Source organism: Pelophylax lessonae (genome assembly GCF_965119305.1).
Source record: "Pelophylax lessonae genome assembly, chromosome: 3".
Taxonomy (NCBI): Eukaryota; Metazoa; Chordata; class Amphibia; order Anura; family Ranidae; genus Pelophylax; species Pelophylax lessonae.
The window spans coordinates 599,807,250-599,825,490 of NC_138770.1; the positions used below are offsets into that span (position 1 = coordinate 599,807,250).

At 43.7% G+C, this 18,241-nt stretch overlaps 1 protein-coding gene across 1 annotated transcript in view; it reads right to left on the reverse strand.

Annotated features, from left to right (window-relative positions):
* GALNT14 (polypeptide N-acetylgalactosaminyltransferase 14) overlaps positions 1 to 18,241 on the reverse strand; it is a 773,014-nt gene that overhangs the window by 28,238 nt on the left and 726,535 nt on the right. The gene's annotated exons all lie outside the window — the stretch shown is intronic.

Below are 18,241 nucleotides of genomic sequence, written 5' to 3' on the forward strand. Positions count from 1 at the left end.
GTTTCAGCTTCACCAGCCACTGATGGGTCAAAGGTCAACTTGATTGGCAGATACCCGTCATAGGGAAAACTTTGAGTCCCGATACCCCATATCTCCAGATCTTCCAACTTCTGCAGAGGTAGATGGGTAAGGTGTTTATCATAGAAGTCTCTATACAGAAGAGTCACTTGGGCCCCAGTGTCGAGGAGGGCTCTTGTGTAAATTCCTTCTACCTGGACGGAGACTACAGGGGAAGGCCCGACCAAGTTAGTTGGGAATTCTCTTGAAGTGGCCTTGTTGTCTGATTCAGTTCTCTGCACCCAAGCTCTTTTCTTCTTTCTTTTTTTTCTTGGATTCAGTCCCCGCTGGGCACGGTGTGCATTGATTTTCCTCCCCCCAGTAGCCTGGAGTATAGAACGAGGGGCGTTGTACCTAGATCTTACTCCCTGACTCAGTTTCCCTGAACCAGTGAGCCTCCTGGAGTCCCTTGAAACTGGCGGGCACCCGGTTGACTCCTTCACCGGGGGCCCTCTGAAGTTTTCCGCTGGCTTGCGAGGTTTTGAGACAACCTTTCCTGGGCTGGGACATACTCCTCTAACATGACCTACTCCCCCACAGTTGAAACAAGTTAACAATCTTGTAGGTCTCGGTTCCGGATCTGCTCTAAGGTTAGCAGGTTCATCTGGCTTCTCTGATATGTTCCCATTAGGTAGAGTGGATGCCTGACTAGTCAGGATAGACACCATTTCTATCAACTGGGACACCTGGGTCTTTAGGAGTTCAACTTGCGAATCACCTTCTTCTACACTTATCACTCTGACTCGAGCAGTTGAGTCAAACTGCCGACTCTTCTTTTTGTTGTCCAACATGACCTCTTCCTCTCTGACCATTCGAATCAGGTCAGGGTATTCTAGAATGCCACCGTCTTGACGAGTTCGCAACAGTATGGCAATGGGATCTAAAGGTTGAGCCCCTCTCAGCACCTGCCGTGCACGAGTCTCATCTACCTTCCGGGGGTCTATCCCTTTCTTTAACAGGATCTGGTGGATGATCTTATCCAGGCGTCTAATAAATTCGGACAACTTCTCTTCCTCTTCTTGGTAACAGTGGTCTAACTGGTAAAGAAGTTCAGCCACGTTCTCCGTCCGACCAAATACATCTTGTAGAATGTCTAGATAATCCTGTGCAGTACAGTTCTTTTTGCTTAGCTTGAGATTACGTACGGCCTCTAGTGCAGGTCCCCTTAAACTTTCTGTGATTCTCTGTTTCTTATGCTGTTCTGGTACCTCCCACTCTTCCAAAGCCTGAGTGGCGGTATCTAACCACTCTTCAAACCCATCTTCTGTTGAAGGCACAGGCTGTTTCCCAGAGAATGTCCTGAGCTTCCTATATCCAGTCATCAGATAGTTTGGGGAGTCCTTACTACATTTTGCTACGATTTCCCCGAGAACAGCACACAGTTCTGAGCTAAAGGTAGACAAAGGTGGTGACTCTGGACTTCCTTCTTGGACACCTTTTTCTTTGCTGGATCCCCCAGGAGTGGTGGATGAGGGACCTTCAGTAAGGACTTCTGGATGTATTAAAAAAAGTTCTGTTTGGTCAGTAGTCTTTACACTGGTTCCCTTAAAGTAATCGGGGACCCCCTTCCTCCACTCACACAATGCATACGTGTGTGGAACGGTGGTGTCTGTCTTTATGTCAGTCACCCAGAATTTCCTGTCTGTGGACAGTGCCCTTAAAACTGGGAGGAGTTTTTCCTCAGTCCAGACCTCTCCCTTGATTTCAACCACCAGGCCATTTTCCACTACGACATTCTCTTCCCTGCACCACTCGGCTGCAACGGTAGGATCCATTTCTGCGTTGAGGGGGATTCTGTGGCTGAGAGGGTTGTGTTGCAGAACTGTAGAGATCCCGGACGAGCCCCCACGTGTAGCACCACCCCCGCAGGAGCTGCTGATTATGTTATTGGGTCTACACCCTGCCTAACAACCCTATAGAACTGGCTCGATCCCTCCTCAGGCACAACTGACCAGAATAGGACTGGACCTTCAAATGGATACACAGATTGGACTACAATACTTCAATATGCAACAGTGACTTATTACCTTCTTCAATGGTAGTCTTTCTGGGTGACACAATGGAACAGCACACAGGATTGTAATTAACCAAAGCTTAATTTACTGTATATCAAATTAAGCAAGTGAGATACAATGAAATACGGTCATTTTAAAGGGTTACTTAAATCGGCTTTAAAAAGATAAAAGAAATATCCCACACTACTCCCTCATTGATGCTAGACACAGTACAAGATAGATAGGCCTATCTGAGTCCCTTCCCCAAAGTCCTCTTCTTTCTTCTTCTTGAATCTTCGCTAGCAAGATAACTGCGCAGATATATTTGTAATCCGCATTAGGAATGAAGATCAAGAGAGAGAAAAAGAGCAGTGAGCTGTTGGTTGTCACCACAGGGTATCTGTGTAGCTGAGCAATAACTTCTGTGAGAGAGATGGGCCTCTGGCGACTCCTTTACAGATATTATTGTTTGTCTATGAATCTCCTGAGAGAGTATGCTGATCTACCCCGGGGTTTATCACCTTCTGTTACACTATAGCTATCTGTGGATAACGTTACTTCTTTTGGTAGATAAAGTCAGGTTTGGGCAAGTGCCCTCTCACCAACAGGATTTTCCCTTAGAACTCTCCACGGCTGTCTTAGTCTCTGTTCTCTGTCCCCAGCCGCGCGAGGTGTTTGGGGTGGATGGCTCCGGTCTCTGCAAACAGCGATGGGACCTCTGGGAAGGGTCTCTTGCTTTGCATGGAACGTTTCAGCGTCGTCACTTCAGGCCCAGAGGCTTCGGCCTAGCATGCAGCATCAGCCCACAGCGCTGGCTTCCTGCTTGTCTCACTGTGTCTCTCCCAAGAGACTGAGCCTGGCTCCTCCCTTCCTTTATAAAGCTTCCCCCAGAAGGCTGTGCGGTGAAGCAGTGCATCCTGGTAGTCCAAGAGCACTATGGATGATGAAGTCTCTCAACTTCCTGAAAGGAAAATCACATCACAAGAAATTCCATAGTAGCTGCAGTGTGTCGTTTTGGCCACTAGATGGAGCCGAGTTCCTCTCAAATGTCAAACAATCATCTTTCAGGCATATTAAACACCGCTACATATATTATTGATTAGATTATAATTCATGCATTATATATTATATATAGATATATGTGTGTATATATATATATATATATATATATATAATATATAATATATAACGCATTAATTATAATTGAATCAATAATATAATTTTATATATATATATATATGTGTGTGTGTGTGCATATATGCATATATATATATATATATATATATATGCATATATATATATATATATGCATATATGCATATATATATATATATATATATGCATATATATATATATATATATATATATATATATATATATATATATATAATATATATATATATATATATAATATAAAATGTGTTTTGTGTTCTGTGCAACGTTTTTTTTTTTTTTTTTGAATTTCCCTCCCTAGTTCCGCTCCCATGCAGCATTGCTGCTGCAGGGAACGGAACTAGGAAGTGATCAGACCGACGGAGGGACGGAGGAGCGGCGGGACACTCGGCTGGCGATCTCAGCATTGAGAGATCATCGCTGGATCGCCAGGATAAGGTAAGAGAACACCGCTGCGCTCTCTGCAATCCACCCCGAGCGTGACTCGGGGTTACTGATCCTGCAATGAAAAATCAACCCCGAGTCACGCTCGGGATTACCGCCTAGGAGGTTAAAAGCAGTGGTCCTCAACCCTGGCCTACAGGGCCCACTAACAGGCCAGATTTGCAAGATAACTGAAATACATCCCAGGTGATATAATTTGCTGCTCAGTGATTGCAGTACTCTAGTCTGCATCTCCCCAAGGTAATACCTTAAATCTGGCCTGTTAGTGGGCCCTGTAGGCCAGGGTTGAGGACCACTGCTTAAAAGGACCACAGTCCAAACAGAGGGGAAATATAGCATGCTTTCTAGGACCCAGCCCCAGCGTCCTGTGCAATACATACGGTATCTTTACTGCGCAATTATTAACATTGTTACAATAGTCATTGAGAGGTTGTTTATGCTTATGCAATGTATTTTTCGAGTGCAGAAGTTTCATGTGCAGGAAGTACATTGGTAAACGTTGATACACAGAACAGAAGCTACGCAGCTCATAAGGGGTCCGTCAATGTCTCTACCCAAGAAAACAATTACAAACTCCTTTCTCGATTGTACCGAACACCAGCTATGCTTCACAAGTGGAATAGAGCTATAGAGAACAAATGTTGGAGATGCCTCACGAATGAAGGCGACCTTTTACATATCTGGTGGAACTGCCCCCACATCAAAAAAATTTGGAAACAAGTCCATGAAACCATCCAAAAAATCACCAATAATCACATTAGCTTCTCTCCCACTACATACCTTCTCCATCTACTACCTTCAGCCAATAAAAAAGACTGCAAATCTCTTACCATGTTCTTAATCAACGCAGCCAGACTATGTGTTCCAAGACATTGGGGTTCCCCCCAAACACCCTCCATGAAAGAATGGTTCAATCAAGTTGAAAAGATTGCAGAAATGGAAGAACTCATTCCCACAACACGCCCACTAAATTCACTACAACCTGGAATCCTTGGTCTCTTCATAAAAAAAAGAATGCCTACATTCAGATTATGAGTTAATACTACCCCCTCCATATAAACTATTGAAGATATCTGACGCAACACCTTTCTTATACTTTTAGGCCCGTTTCAACACCTGGTCTCTCAATATCAGAATCCACACCAACTATTACTTCCCTCCCCTGTCCCCACCTCCATCCACCAAGGGAGAGCTGATGCTGGACATTAGCCCCCCTCCCCCACCCCCACATTACACTTATCGGTTATTACAGGAGTTCATCCAAAAAATCATCATCATTTGATAACATCATCTCATATTCAAACACTCATTTTATATACTTTGTGTAAGCTTTCCATGGTAAATCCTCATTGTAATCTCATTGTCCGTGATATTATATTGTAAGCAAAAACTCATGTCAATCTGTTCACGTTCTTTCTACTTTTTGATGTTACCATAAGTACTGAGAATGTTGATCGGTATGTTCACCTGTTTATTTGAATTGTCATTTTTAACCTTCATTTTCAATAAAGCCCTTTTGAAAAAAAGAAAAAAAAGAACAGAAGCATTGACGTTTACAAGAACACAGCTGTACAGCCATTTGCTTATATACAGGCGATCCCCGGGTTACAAACAAGATAGGGACTGTAGGTTTGTTTTTAAGTCGAATTTGTTTGTAAGTCGGAACAGGTACATTTTTTAAGTGTAGCCCCAGCCAAAAAAGTTTTTGGGATATCATAAGGAAGGGTTAACACCCCTGTATGATTTGTTTTGCTGTCTGTACCCCTGTTCAGAAGATTTCCCCTCACTTTCTGTCCCTATGACAATTGGATTTTGAAAATTTTGGGTTGTTGTGGAAACAAGGATTGGTGATAAAGCTTCAGTAGAGACACCTTTTTCCCATGAGAACTCTTACAGGAGGGGTTTTTCCTTCCTAGGGGTAGACTTCTCCTCACTTCCCATTGTCTCCCTCTGTTTGTAATTAGGAGTCGTTGTAAGTCGGATGTTTGTAACCCGGGGACCGCCTGTAGTAGGTTGTATATAGGATCCATAGTAAAACGCCTGGAATTTTACGCCCAGCATATTTTCAGCCACCCCCTCTCTGTATGCATTGGATGATGCCTAATGCAGAACTCCCCAGCAGTACATACATTTTCTTCTTGCTCCCATTAAACTGTGTTCATCTTTCAAGAGTTCAAGGAAAACCCTGTAAAAAAGAACTATGGACAGCAACCATTGGTCCATTAGTCACATGAAGGAAAGATAAGTATGTTCTATCAGGGATGGGTGTATGTGATTAAAGCAAACACTTTCCCCCTGAATAAGCCAATCAAAGTTTTGTTTTAAACTTTAGTTTGGATTTTTTCATTTTTTCCCATCTATAAGTACTCAGAATATCTTTTCACGTAGGTCCTGTGTGAGTTCTCCCTCTCTATGGAAAGTGTCTCATTTCCCCGTATGAGGATTGCGAAACGTTTTATTTGCCGTGTTGTCAGTTCAGGTTTTACAATGGCTGCTGCTATCTTACAAATGTGACAGCTTTCTCGGGAATGACTGTGATAAATGGCCAATGAAGGAGCATTTACTGAAATGAATTCTTCACATTGATATCTCCGCACGGTACGCATTACTTCGGCTTACATTTACATCTGTGCAGAGGGAATGAAATGAGAGGCTGTCTGCTAAACTTGAATACACTTAGGAAGAATAAAGAGGTCTCATTATCCCATATAGCTCTCACATCTGTATTCTTGTAGACAGTAGCCAACAGAGTCACCAAGAGGCCCTTGGGAAACACTCATTTTTGTGTCCCCCATTCAACTACTGGCCAAGTATAACCCTTATTTGCCGTGTATGAAATGACCAGATCGGTTGACCTGAGCAGTGTCCAAGTTAACGTGACAGTGAGGAGGGAACTCAGCACCCACATAAAATTTAACATGCGCTCTTATACCCTAAAGGGACTCTTGTGCAACTGCACATATGGTAGGTCTCAGGGGCGTAACTACAGGGGTTGCAGGAGTTGCAATTGCAACCGGGCCCCATGCTCCAGGGGGCCCATGCAGCTCCCCTGTACACCTGAATAGGTGGGGCGACGGGGGCAGCATGTAGAGAAATCACTATCCTCCTTTTTTTCTTCTGTAGCTGCAGGAGGAAAATGAAGGAGATTGGTTCCTCTGTATGCTGCCCCCACCACTCCTCCTATCCAGTTCACTTGTGTTCTGCGGTCTCGGGGCTCCTGTGTGCTCCCCTGGTCCCCCCCCCTACTGTGCTGCCCCCGCCCCACTATGCTCCCTCCCCTCTCCTGCCAGGTGCTGCAGGGTATGTGTCACAATAGAGAACTAGGAAGGGGCCTGTAAATATGTAATTTACCAACTCCTTTCTTTTCTGAATGGACAGAGTCATAGTCAGTGACATTGTAAAAAAAAAAAAAAAAAAATGATAAAAAATAATACAATTAAAATACCAAAAAATAAAAACTACTGACACCAGTGGGTGAACTTCCAGGATCGCAAAGGTCACACTTGTGACTGGGCCCTGGCATTCCACCACCATGGGGAGGCCCCAAGATGGCAGGGAAGGGGGCCTACTGCAGAACTTGTGAAAGGGTCCCGCTGCGGGACCGTGATAAAGGGCCCCACAACAAGAGTAAAGGGCCCCAGGATCAGTGGGAAGAGACCCAGGCTTGAAGGGAAGGGCCTCGGCCAGGGGTCCGGGGGGCCCTTTATGGTTTCTTGCACCAGGGCCCTGAAGGTTCTAGTTACGCCTCTGGTAGGTCTGGACATGCTGGTACCCATCACATAAATGGCTTTATATACTCTAACTAGAGCTGCATTAACCAATAGGACACTTGGGCTAGGGCAGGGTTAAAGGAGGCATTATTAAGTCCCAATATAACAATAAATACCTGCAGTAGTGCAGAGCATGCTCTTTTGGAAGCATATTTTCCTGTGCTGCAATGTGCTATAAATGGGCTTCTCTTCACTTCCAGCTATGTGGCCCCCAGCATCTTACAGCTTATTTCTCTTGGCCCTGGGTGTAATCCCCCCATCCAATGACTCCTTATAACTACAGGAGTGACACCATGACACAGGCATTGACATCCTTCTCTTGGGGTTGGGTGGAAATGAAGCAATTGGTGCTACTCCACCCCTCACTACACCATCACACCACACCTTTTCCAAACTCCCCTGCTACAGTATCAATATCCAATGCCTAGTGGGACATGTTGTCGCTGAGCAGCAGAAATACTCACAGCTCAAAGCAGATGCAAGATATTTATTGGGGGGGGGGGGGGGGGAATAAACAAGGCACATTGAAAAGGGATGGGGGCAGATATTAAGCATTAAAATGTACATCTGGTGGCTAAATTAGGCAAGAAAGTGGTAAAGAGAGGGGGGTCTGTATATTAAAAAGTTTCTCTGAGTGAGATGTATGAAACACACTCCATGCTGCCTTCAATATAGAATTGTAGCAGTATTTGTTCATATAATCACATGACACATGGAGTGGAGCAACATTAAGATCTGTTCAGATCAGCTATATTAAAGTAAGGTGTAACATAAAGTTTACCCTTATTATATTGCAAATGGTTGGTTGTACAGAGAGGTATGAGGCCGGGTTCACACTTATGCAAATTAGATGTGGGTTTCCGCATCCAATTCGCATGACAGGAGATTGCGACCGGCTCTCAATGACGCCGCTTCACACATCCTCCATGACTGCTACAGGGGTCCTGTGCGTCTTTGGCTCCGTTTTAGGTCAGAATTTAGCCAAAATTCGGGCCTGATTCATTCCTGAACCTGAGAACAGGGATGCACCGGACCCCTGCTGTGAGCCGCATCCGCATTAGGTGTGAACCCAGCCTAAAAAAAATGTCCTGAAAGCCTTGGGATATGGTTCATTATATATTTGTTCTCTCTGGGACCATAAAGGATCTGATATCCACATATGTTCTCTATATGTAATTAAATGAATACCACAATGGTTAAAGCGTAACTCTACTTTTGTTGAGGAAAAAAACATTCCCCTCTGGGTGATCTCTGTACATTACAAGGATTATAACAAACTTTGTTGCAGATTTCTATCTTTTGTTATTTTGAAGAAATCATTGTTTGTTCCTCTGTGCTGAGTGGGTCAAATGGGAGTGGTTTCATAATTATCTATCAGCTGTGGCAGCTGCAAGGCTCTAATGAGGAAAGCAGCTGGGCCTGCATCCCTTTAGACATATTCCTATTGGGAGTATCTCACCAAAGATGACATTTTTGTTGCAGGGGATGCCAGAAATCTGACTTGTATCTTAGGCAGAATTCTGGGAAAATTGGTGAGCCAATCACACACGCAGGAAATGATGTTTCTGGGGTGTGGTCAGTACACATTCTGTATACAGAACAGCTCCAGGTAGCCATACTGCATTGCATTTTCAATAAATTACAACAGCTGGAGATTGAAAAGGAAAGGTCATTTTTAATAAGATTCAATTACAATATGATCTGTCGCAATTGTATACGCTATATTGTTTTTTCTTTATTTGCTGATTTTTTTCTCCATGAAAGTGGAGTTACCCTTTAACCATATTAACATATTGGTGCTGCAAAACTCCACCGGTTATCTAGGTTTACCATTTTAAACATAATGACAGCATTAGGTTAGCATGCAGCTGAGGGCCCCTCTCATCTGACTGGAGGGAGGTGCAAGCTGGCCATTTTACGTTGATCTTTAACGGTATGAAGACTGATTGCTGAAATTCAATGACTGTCCATATTTTAGGGGTCAAGTTACTGACTGAGGTATGTTCCCCAAATCTTCTCTGAGCCCCGGAACAAGGATTTCATTGGAAAATCTTTTTCTTATTTTTTATCTAAACTATTTTAAACAACTCTTTAGCTTGCTAAAGAGTTAAAAAATCTATAACTCTTTTAACATTCTATATTTTGTATATACGCAATGCCCACCTTTTTGGAATAAAGTATAAAATATTTTTTTTTCTATTAAACTACCCACAAAAACAAAGGTTACAGAGTTAACCTGGTACGTGTGTCTGTCGGAGTGCTGTAAGTGAAACCACTGGCTTAGTTGACCTTTTAAAGCGATATTAATCCCTGGTTTACACTGATGCGGTGCGATTCAGGTGCGAATTTAAAGCGGTACACGGTGCAAATTTGCATTGCAACTTTTTTACATCGAAATGCAAATTCCGCTTAGCATGTGCGATTTCCATGTGAATTTAGCATGAATTTGTGAGGGGAGTGGTCACATCTGCAATTTTATTTTATTCTATGCGAAACAGATGGGATCTGAAAAGTATAGATTTACATGCCCTGTAAAAAAGCATTATTTCCAATGAAGGAAGGCTGTTCACATATATGCAGTGCAAATTTGATCTGGTTCAAAAAAGGGTCCTGTGCGAGTTTAGTGCGGTGTGGTGTGAGTTTCAGTTCCATAGACTTCTATGGGATCTAACTGAAATTGCAGTCCAGTGTTCACATCACTGCAAATTATTTTTTTCCCTAGATTTTATAGCAAATAAAATCACAGATGTGTTCACTCCCCTCACAAATTCGGCATGGAAACTGCCTATGCTAAGCAGAATTTGCATTGGGATGTAAAAAATATCGCAATGAGAATTTGCACCGTGTACTGCTTTAAATTCGCACCCAATTCATACTGCATCAGTGTGAACCAGGCTAAAGGTAGGTTTAAAAAAAAAAAAAAACATGTCATACTTACCTGCTCTGTGCAATTGTTTTGCACAAAGCAACCCTGAACTTCCTCTTCTCGGGTCCCCCGCTGGCGCCCCTGGCTCTTCCTCTTTTCCAAGTGCCCCATAGCAAGCCGCATGCTATGGGGGCACTTGTGAATGCTCATCCCCGAGCCCCTCTCTGGCTCCCACTGCTGTCTCTCAGTCAATGAGGAGGCAGAGACCTGGGAGAGCAGCCGATCTCATGCACATCGCTGGATCGTGATGGGGCTCAGGTAAGTATTAGAGGGACGGGGGGGGGGGGGGAGCTGCATAATGAAGGTTTTTTACCTTCATGCATTGAATGCATAAAGGTAAAAAATCTTCTGCCTTTAGAACTGTGATGAGACCAACCTCGCCACATTGCATTGGAGGAGCCTGGTTGCCTGCCTGCTGCCTTTGGATTATGGACTGGCAGCTAAAGGGTTAATTTTACGGTGCAGAAGGATTTATTTCTCCCTTTCTGCCACTGATTGGCCGGAGCCGCGGTGACGTCACTCCCACGCAGGCGCGCGGGAGCCGACAGTCACGGCACTAGCGGCCGTTCCTTCAGAGCGCATGCGCCAGTGATGTCACTGGATGCATGTAAGGTAAATATCTCCTAAACGGTACATGCTTAGGAGATATTTACAGTACCTATAGGTAAGTCTTATCATAGGCTTACCTATAGGTAAAAGTGTCTGAGGAGGGTTTACTTCCTCTTTAAGTTCTGCTAGATCTCTCCAGAGGGGCCCGTTTTGCAGGTATAGCTATGTAAAACATTAAAAATAAGTGTCTATACTGTTTAAAATCCAATAGTACACAAAATTCACCCTGCTCTGCACATGCTCAGTTGCTATCCATTTTAGGTATGTTTAGGCACTGCTGAGATTGCAGAGACCAATCTGCTGACAGCCTTAAAGTGGAATTAAACCTATTCTTTACAGCCAAGGAAGCTTCTGTTTAATCTGCATCTGTGATCAGTTATGAAAAATGTCAGTTATGATACCAGACATTTGATGATAGTTGATGAAACAAGAAAATGTGACTGTAAAGCCCCGTACACACGCACATATTGTTGGCTGACTGATCGGCCGTCTTTTGTCCAGTGTTGTTTGTTGGTTGAAATGTGCTCTAGAGACTTGCACTGGACTTTTGTTGGCCAACAAAAACCAACTTCAGAAGTGATGTCATGTGATGGTTGACTTTCCCTGTGTTTTTTCTTCTCTGAACATGCCCAGTCTTGCTCATCTGATTGTTGTCTGCCGAAATCTGTACTGACTGAGGAACAATCGGCCGTTCTGGTGACGGCCAACAAAAATTTTATAGCATGCACACCAGATTTTTTTCGGCCGAAAAGTCGGAGTTGGTTGTCGGAAGCATCATACTAACAAGCCTACAATCGGCCGATCGGACGTTGGCCGACAATTTACGGCCAACAATCTGTGCGTGTGTACAGGGGTTTAGCAATCCCGGCATTCCAAGAATGTAACATTTTTGAAACTGTTAAATCAATGGGGTTAGTTCGGCTTTATAAATTACTGCTGTTCAGGGGCTTTGGGCTTCAGCAAAACAGCAGCCTCCAGCAAGAAGAATCAGGAGCAATGTGGGAGGCAATTTACAGCACACACTAAGTTTTTTGGCATAATTACACTGAACAAAATTAGAAGCGTAATACTTTTGTTTTTGCTCCCATTTTTCATGAGCTGAACTCAAAGATCTAAGACTTTTTCTATGTACACAAAAGGCCTATTTCTCTTATATTGTTCACAAATCTGTCTAAATCTGTGTTAGTGAGCACTTCTCCTTTGCCGAGATAATCCATCCATCTCACAGGTGTGGCATATCAAGATGCTGATTAGACAGCATGATTATTGCACAGGTGTGCCTTAGGCTGGCCACAATAAAAGGCCACTCTAAAATGTGCAGTTTTAGAGCACAAATCCACAGATGTCGCAAGTTTTGAGGGAGCGAGCAGTTGGCATGCTGACTGCAGGAATGTCCACTCGAGCGGTTGACCGTGAATTGAATGTTCATTTCTCTACCATAAGCCGTCTCCAAAGGCGTTTCAGAGAATCTGGCAGTACATCCAACCGGCCTAACAACCGCAGACCACATGTAACTACAAAAGCCCAGGACCACCACATCCAGCATCTTCACCTCCAAGATCGCCTGAGACCAGCCACCCGGACAGCTGCTGCAACAATCGGTTTGCATAACCAAAAAATGTCTTCACAAACTGTCAGAAACCATCTCAGGGAAGCTCATCTGCATGCTCTTCGTCCTCATCTGGGTCTCGACCTGACTGCAGTTGGTCATTGCAACCGACTTGAGTGGGCAAATGCTAACATTCAATGGCGTCTGGCACTTTGGAGATGTGTTCTGTTCACGGATGAATCCCGGTTTTCACTGTACAGGGCAGATGCCAGACAGCGTGTATGGCGTTGTGTGGGTGAGCGGTTTGCTGATGTCAACATTGTGGATCGAGTGGCCCATGGTGGCAGTGGGGTTATGGTATGGGCAGGCGTATGTTATTGATAATGAACACAGGTGCATTTTATTGATGGCATTTTGAATGCACAGAGATACCGTGACGAGATCCTGAAGCCCATTGTTGTACCATTCATCCACGACCATCACCTCATGTTGCAGCATGATAATGCACGGCCCCATGTTGCAAGGATCTGTACACAATTCCTGGAAGCTGAAAATAACCCAGTTCTTGCATGGCCAGCATACTCACCGGACATGTCACCCATTGAGCATGTTTGGGATGCTCTGGATCGGTGTATAGGACAGCATGTTCAGGTCCTGCCAATATTCAGCAACTTCGCTAATCCATTGAAGAGGAGTGGACCAACATTCCACAGGCCACAATCAACAACCTGATCAACTCTATGCGAAGGAAATGTGCTGCACTGTGTGAGGCAAATGGTGGTCACACCAGATACTGACTGGTTTTTGGACCCTCCTGGACCCCCCAATACATTAAAACTGCACATTTTAGAGTGGCCTTTTATTGTGGCCAGCCTAAGGCACACCTGTGCAATAATCATGCTGTCTAATCAGCATCTTGATATGCCACACCTGTGAGGTGGATGGATTATCTTGGCAAAGGAGAAGTGCTCACTAACACAGATTTAGACAGATTAATGAACAATATTTGAGAGAAATAGGCCTTCTGTGTACATAGAAAAAGTCTTAGATCTGTGAGTTCAGCTCATTAAAAATGGAGGCAAAAACAAAAGTGGTGCATTTATCATTTTGTTCAGTGTAATAATGTGGAATGTATGTTCCTTGCTAAAGAACATTATTTTTTATCAAGTAGTTATGGGTAAAGTTTTGCTTTAAGAGTTTTGAGTTCTCATCCCAATCGGGGCTATTTACTATAACTGGAGAGTGCAAAATCAGCTTCCAGGTTTTACTGTCAAAACTTATTTGAAAAAGCTGAAGTTAGAAGCTGATTAACCACTTAAGCCCCGGAGGATTTGGCTGCTAAACGACCAGGGGGTATTTTGCGATTCGGCACTGCGTGACTTTAACGGACAATTGCGCGGTCGTGCGACGCTGTACCTAAACTAATTTGGCGTCCTTTTTTTCCCACAAACAGAGCTTTCTTTTGGCGGTATTTGATCACCTGTGCGATTTTTTGATCACGCGCTATAAACAAAAAAAGAGCGTCAATTTTGCAAAAATAGCAATATTTTTCCCTTTTTTTTATATGAAATTCCCCCAAAAAAAAATGTAAAAATCAAAATTTTTTAACATTTTCGGCCAATTTGTTTTATGCTACATATGTTTGGTAAAAAAATCGCAAAAAGCGTATTTTGATTGGTTTGCGCAAAAGTTATTGCGTTTACTGACTAAGGGAAAGATTTTTGTCATTTTTGTTATTTTTTTTTTTAACGCGTAATGGCGGCGATCTGCGAATTTTTTTGCGGTACTGCGACATTGCGGCGGACAGATCAGACCCTTGACTGACATTTTTCACACTTTTGGGGTTACCAGTGACATTTCTACAGTAATCAGTGCTATATATATGCACTGTTACTGTAAAAATAAACTGGTAGTGAAGGGGTTAACTTTATTTGAGAGGGAGGCGCTGTGTGTGTCCCTAGGGGCGTGATTCTTACTGTGATTGGCTGTGGCTTCAGCTGTATGCAGAGTGATCAACGGATCTACATAGTAGATCCATATGATCAGCTCTCATACAGAGGGGAGAATGACAGGCAGCTTGTTTACACAAGCTGCCTGACTTTCTCCCTCTCCCCCGCCGATCGCAGAGTGGCCGGCGGACATCGGGTCCGCCGGTCACTCGCGCGGGGGGCCCGTGACCACGCGGGAGCGGGAGCGCGCCTCCGGCGGCGCGCGCTCGCTCCCTAGACCCTCACAAGCTAGTGACGTAGCCCTACGTCACTTTGCCTGTGAGGGGCTGACCGCCGACGTTGATCGGCGGTCGGCAAGTGGTTAACTACCATGCACAGCTGCACCAGATTCTGAGTGCACTAGTGGCGGCTGGTGAGTTGGGGGCGCCACCCCCCTATCCATGCGTCCGGCCCCGGACACATGGAGTTCAATGGGTTTTTTTTTTCTTCTGAAGCACGTGATTAGAGCCATTTCACTCTACATTGAAGGGGGCACGCTGTGGTCACTCTGCATTGAAGGCCCCTTTCACACTTTTGTGACCTCAAAGTCACGCAATTATTTGCCGCGTTTTTTGCCGCAAAGCAATGACTATTACATTTTTCTGTTTGTGCCCCCCCAAAACATTTTGAGCACCTGCCGCCACTGGAGTGCACCAGTTTTAATAAATCTCCCCCAATCTGTCTTAGTGAAAATAGTAACCAGGACAAATAAAGATGGTGAATCTTCCCAGTGGGGACACATCAATAAAGACTGGTATGTTTTTTCTTTAAAATGAGACCAGCGATTTTAAAAATGGAGTTTCCCAGAGTTAATTTTAAAGGTAATGATCTGGTCAGGGTATCTATCTTGCTGCACATGGGGGTTACATCGTAGCAGAGCAGAAACAGCATTTATCAAAAAGGAACATCGCGGCAGATCCATCAGACGCACACAAAGCAATAAAAATGTTTATTGAACCGCTCTGCGTCTGTTTGCAGCTGACCTTAAGCTCGCACCTCAGATGAGCCAGGCAATCTGTTCATCTGCAGCTGCAAGTAATGGGAACCTGGAATTAAACGTATGGCAGTAACAAGTCTGTCTGATGCAGGTTAGTAAATAGAGGATGTAATGCTGACACAATATATTTTCCATTTTATGATATAATTGGAGGTCAGGCTGAGCTGCGGATTCACATTATGTGTCAGACAGAGATGCAGCACAACACTTTTGATAAGTATACCTTCTAATTCTGCCTTAACACAGCAGTACACCACGCAAAGGGTTTGGGAAATAAAGCAGAATCAGCAGTTTCTCGGCCAGTTTAAAGACACAATATTCCTTCTATATCTGGACTGTTTATCTACCCAGCAGTGTATGGATTTATAGAAATGGACATAGGTTCAGGGAAGTGATAAAAGCTGCCTAATCCATACCCCAGTCACTGACAAACCACTCATGCCTTTTTACACCTGAAGCAAAGATGCCCAGACCAAATGTAGTGGTCCTAGATTGTGTCAGTGTACTTTGCAATAACTCTGGCATTTTTGTTTACCTAAATCTCATTTTTATATTATAAGCTGGCACGCTATTAAAAAAAAAAAAAAAAGATTTTTGGTTATTTTACATAAAAACAATGTTTTTGTTTCTTAATTTTTTAACAGTGTAATTCACAGTGACAGCTGCAGCGTGCTGGCTTCAGCTGTCACTGTAAATCTCACTGTATAAGGCATGGAAACCGCTAAAGATGGCATGCATATTTTTGTATATGCGCATCATATGTTCAATGTGATTAGCTCTCTTGATGATCACATGGTCAGGAACCACACTGACTTTGTGTAATTGATTTACTAAAACTGGAGTGCAAAATCTGCTGTAGCTCTGCGTAGACACCAATCAGCTTCCTGGTTTTGAGGCTACCATGCACGGCTGCACCAAAGTTTGCACTCAATCTTCAGTTTTCCTAAATCAAACCCTGTGTCTTTTTTTAAATGGCACATGCAAAGTGAGAGCAGGGACATAGAGGCACCTGTACAAATCATTTGATCGCTCTTAAAACCTGGGGAGCTTTTAAAAGTGTTGAAAGTTGAGATCTGGCCTTGTCCCACCTAACTAATGGTAAGTGTGACTGTCTAGCATTCTTAAGGAACCATTGGGGTGTAAAAAACAGGGGTGGGTGCGGGAGTATATAAGTTGTGAACTGCATTTAAGATTTGTAGGATTTGAGAGGATTTGGAGCTCTTGGGGATCTCAGCCAGCTTTGAAATGATGTTTGTCATATTTAGCTGCTTGCTCTCCAATTCTGGTGGTAGAATAGGTTCCTTGTGGTGAAGACCTACTCAAGAAAGTGGTAGATTGAGGGTGTGGCTACCGGCGCAGAAGATGGCAGCACTCTGAGCCAGCTTCGCACGGCCACCCTATACAAATGCCGCATCTAAGGCAACTACGACGCCCAGAGGTCCATCTTCCACTCTGTGAACACCCGCAGATAGCGCCGACATGACCCGCAGGAAAAAAAGAAACCGAACAGCTGAATAAGCCCTGGTCTTCTCCAAAATGGCGGCGGCGGCCCGGGAAAAACACATCGAAACAAGCTGGGAGAGGCTCCACTCACCAAACTGCATCCACTGCCATCCGCCCACCGAGGCATCGCATTATAGGAAACCCGGACAATGGACAATCCTTGGGTCCCCATCACCCCCATCTCCTTCATCCAGAAGTCCGGCCAAAAACAAACAAAGGAGGGAGTCTCCACAACGCTCGCAGACGGGTGCAGGTATGGAAGTGGCTTATCCCCACTCTACACCTATGCCTCAGCCACCACCTCCAGCAGACCCCTTTGCTTCATACCCCACAGGGGGGAACCCTATCTCCGAATCTGCCATAAAAGATATGCTGTATTCACTGCGGGCTTCCATGCAAGCTAACATGCGTCTCCAAACGCAGCAAATCACAGCAGAAATCTCCTCGTTAGGATCAAGAAAGTGGTAGATTAAGTTCCTGGTGGTGAAGACCTGCTCAGGGTGGTGGTAAAGTCTGTTTAGGGAGGTGGAAGAATATGTTCCTGGTGGTGAAGACTTGTTCAAGGAGGTGGTGAAATGAGTTCCTGATGGTGAAAACCTACTTGGGGAAGTAGTAAAATATGTTCCTTGTTGTAAACATCTGCTCAGGGAAGTTATAAAGTTCCTTGTTGTAAAGATCTGCTCAGGGAAGTGGTAAAGTTCCTAGTGGTGAAGATCTGCTCGGAGCTCGTAGAATAAGTTCCTGGTGGTAAAGACATGCTCAGGGGTGGATCAAGCAAACAGTTTGGCTTAAAGTGCAGTTAACCAGCCCCTAGGAGCACCCACCACTTTAAACGACACATGCGTTTCCAGCAAATGCCAGAATTAGCTGATTTAATTAACCTCCCTGGCGGTATGATTATGTCTGGAATTACATACCAAAAGCGGTACAATTCTTTTCATGGAAATTTGGCGTTATGTATTATAGGCCTACAATTCTTAGTAATTACTGACTTAAACCTGACCAAAACAAGACTCTAGTAGACATCCCAGATGTGATAAATTTGAAACACAAACGCATGAATTATAATCAAATCAATAATATTATTTTATTATTTAATATATAATATATATAATAAAATTATATTATTGATTAGATTATAATTCATGCATTATATATTATATATAGATATATGTGTGTGTACATATATATATATATATATATATATATATATATATATACACACACATAT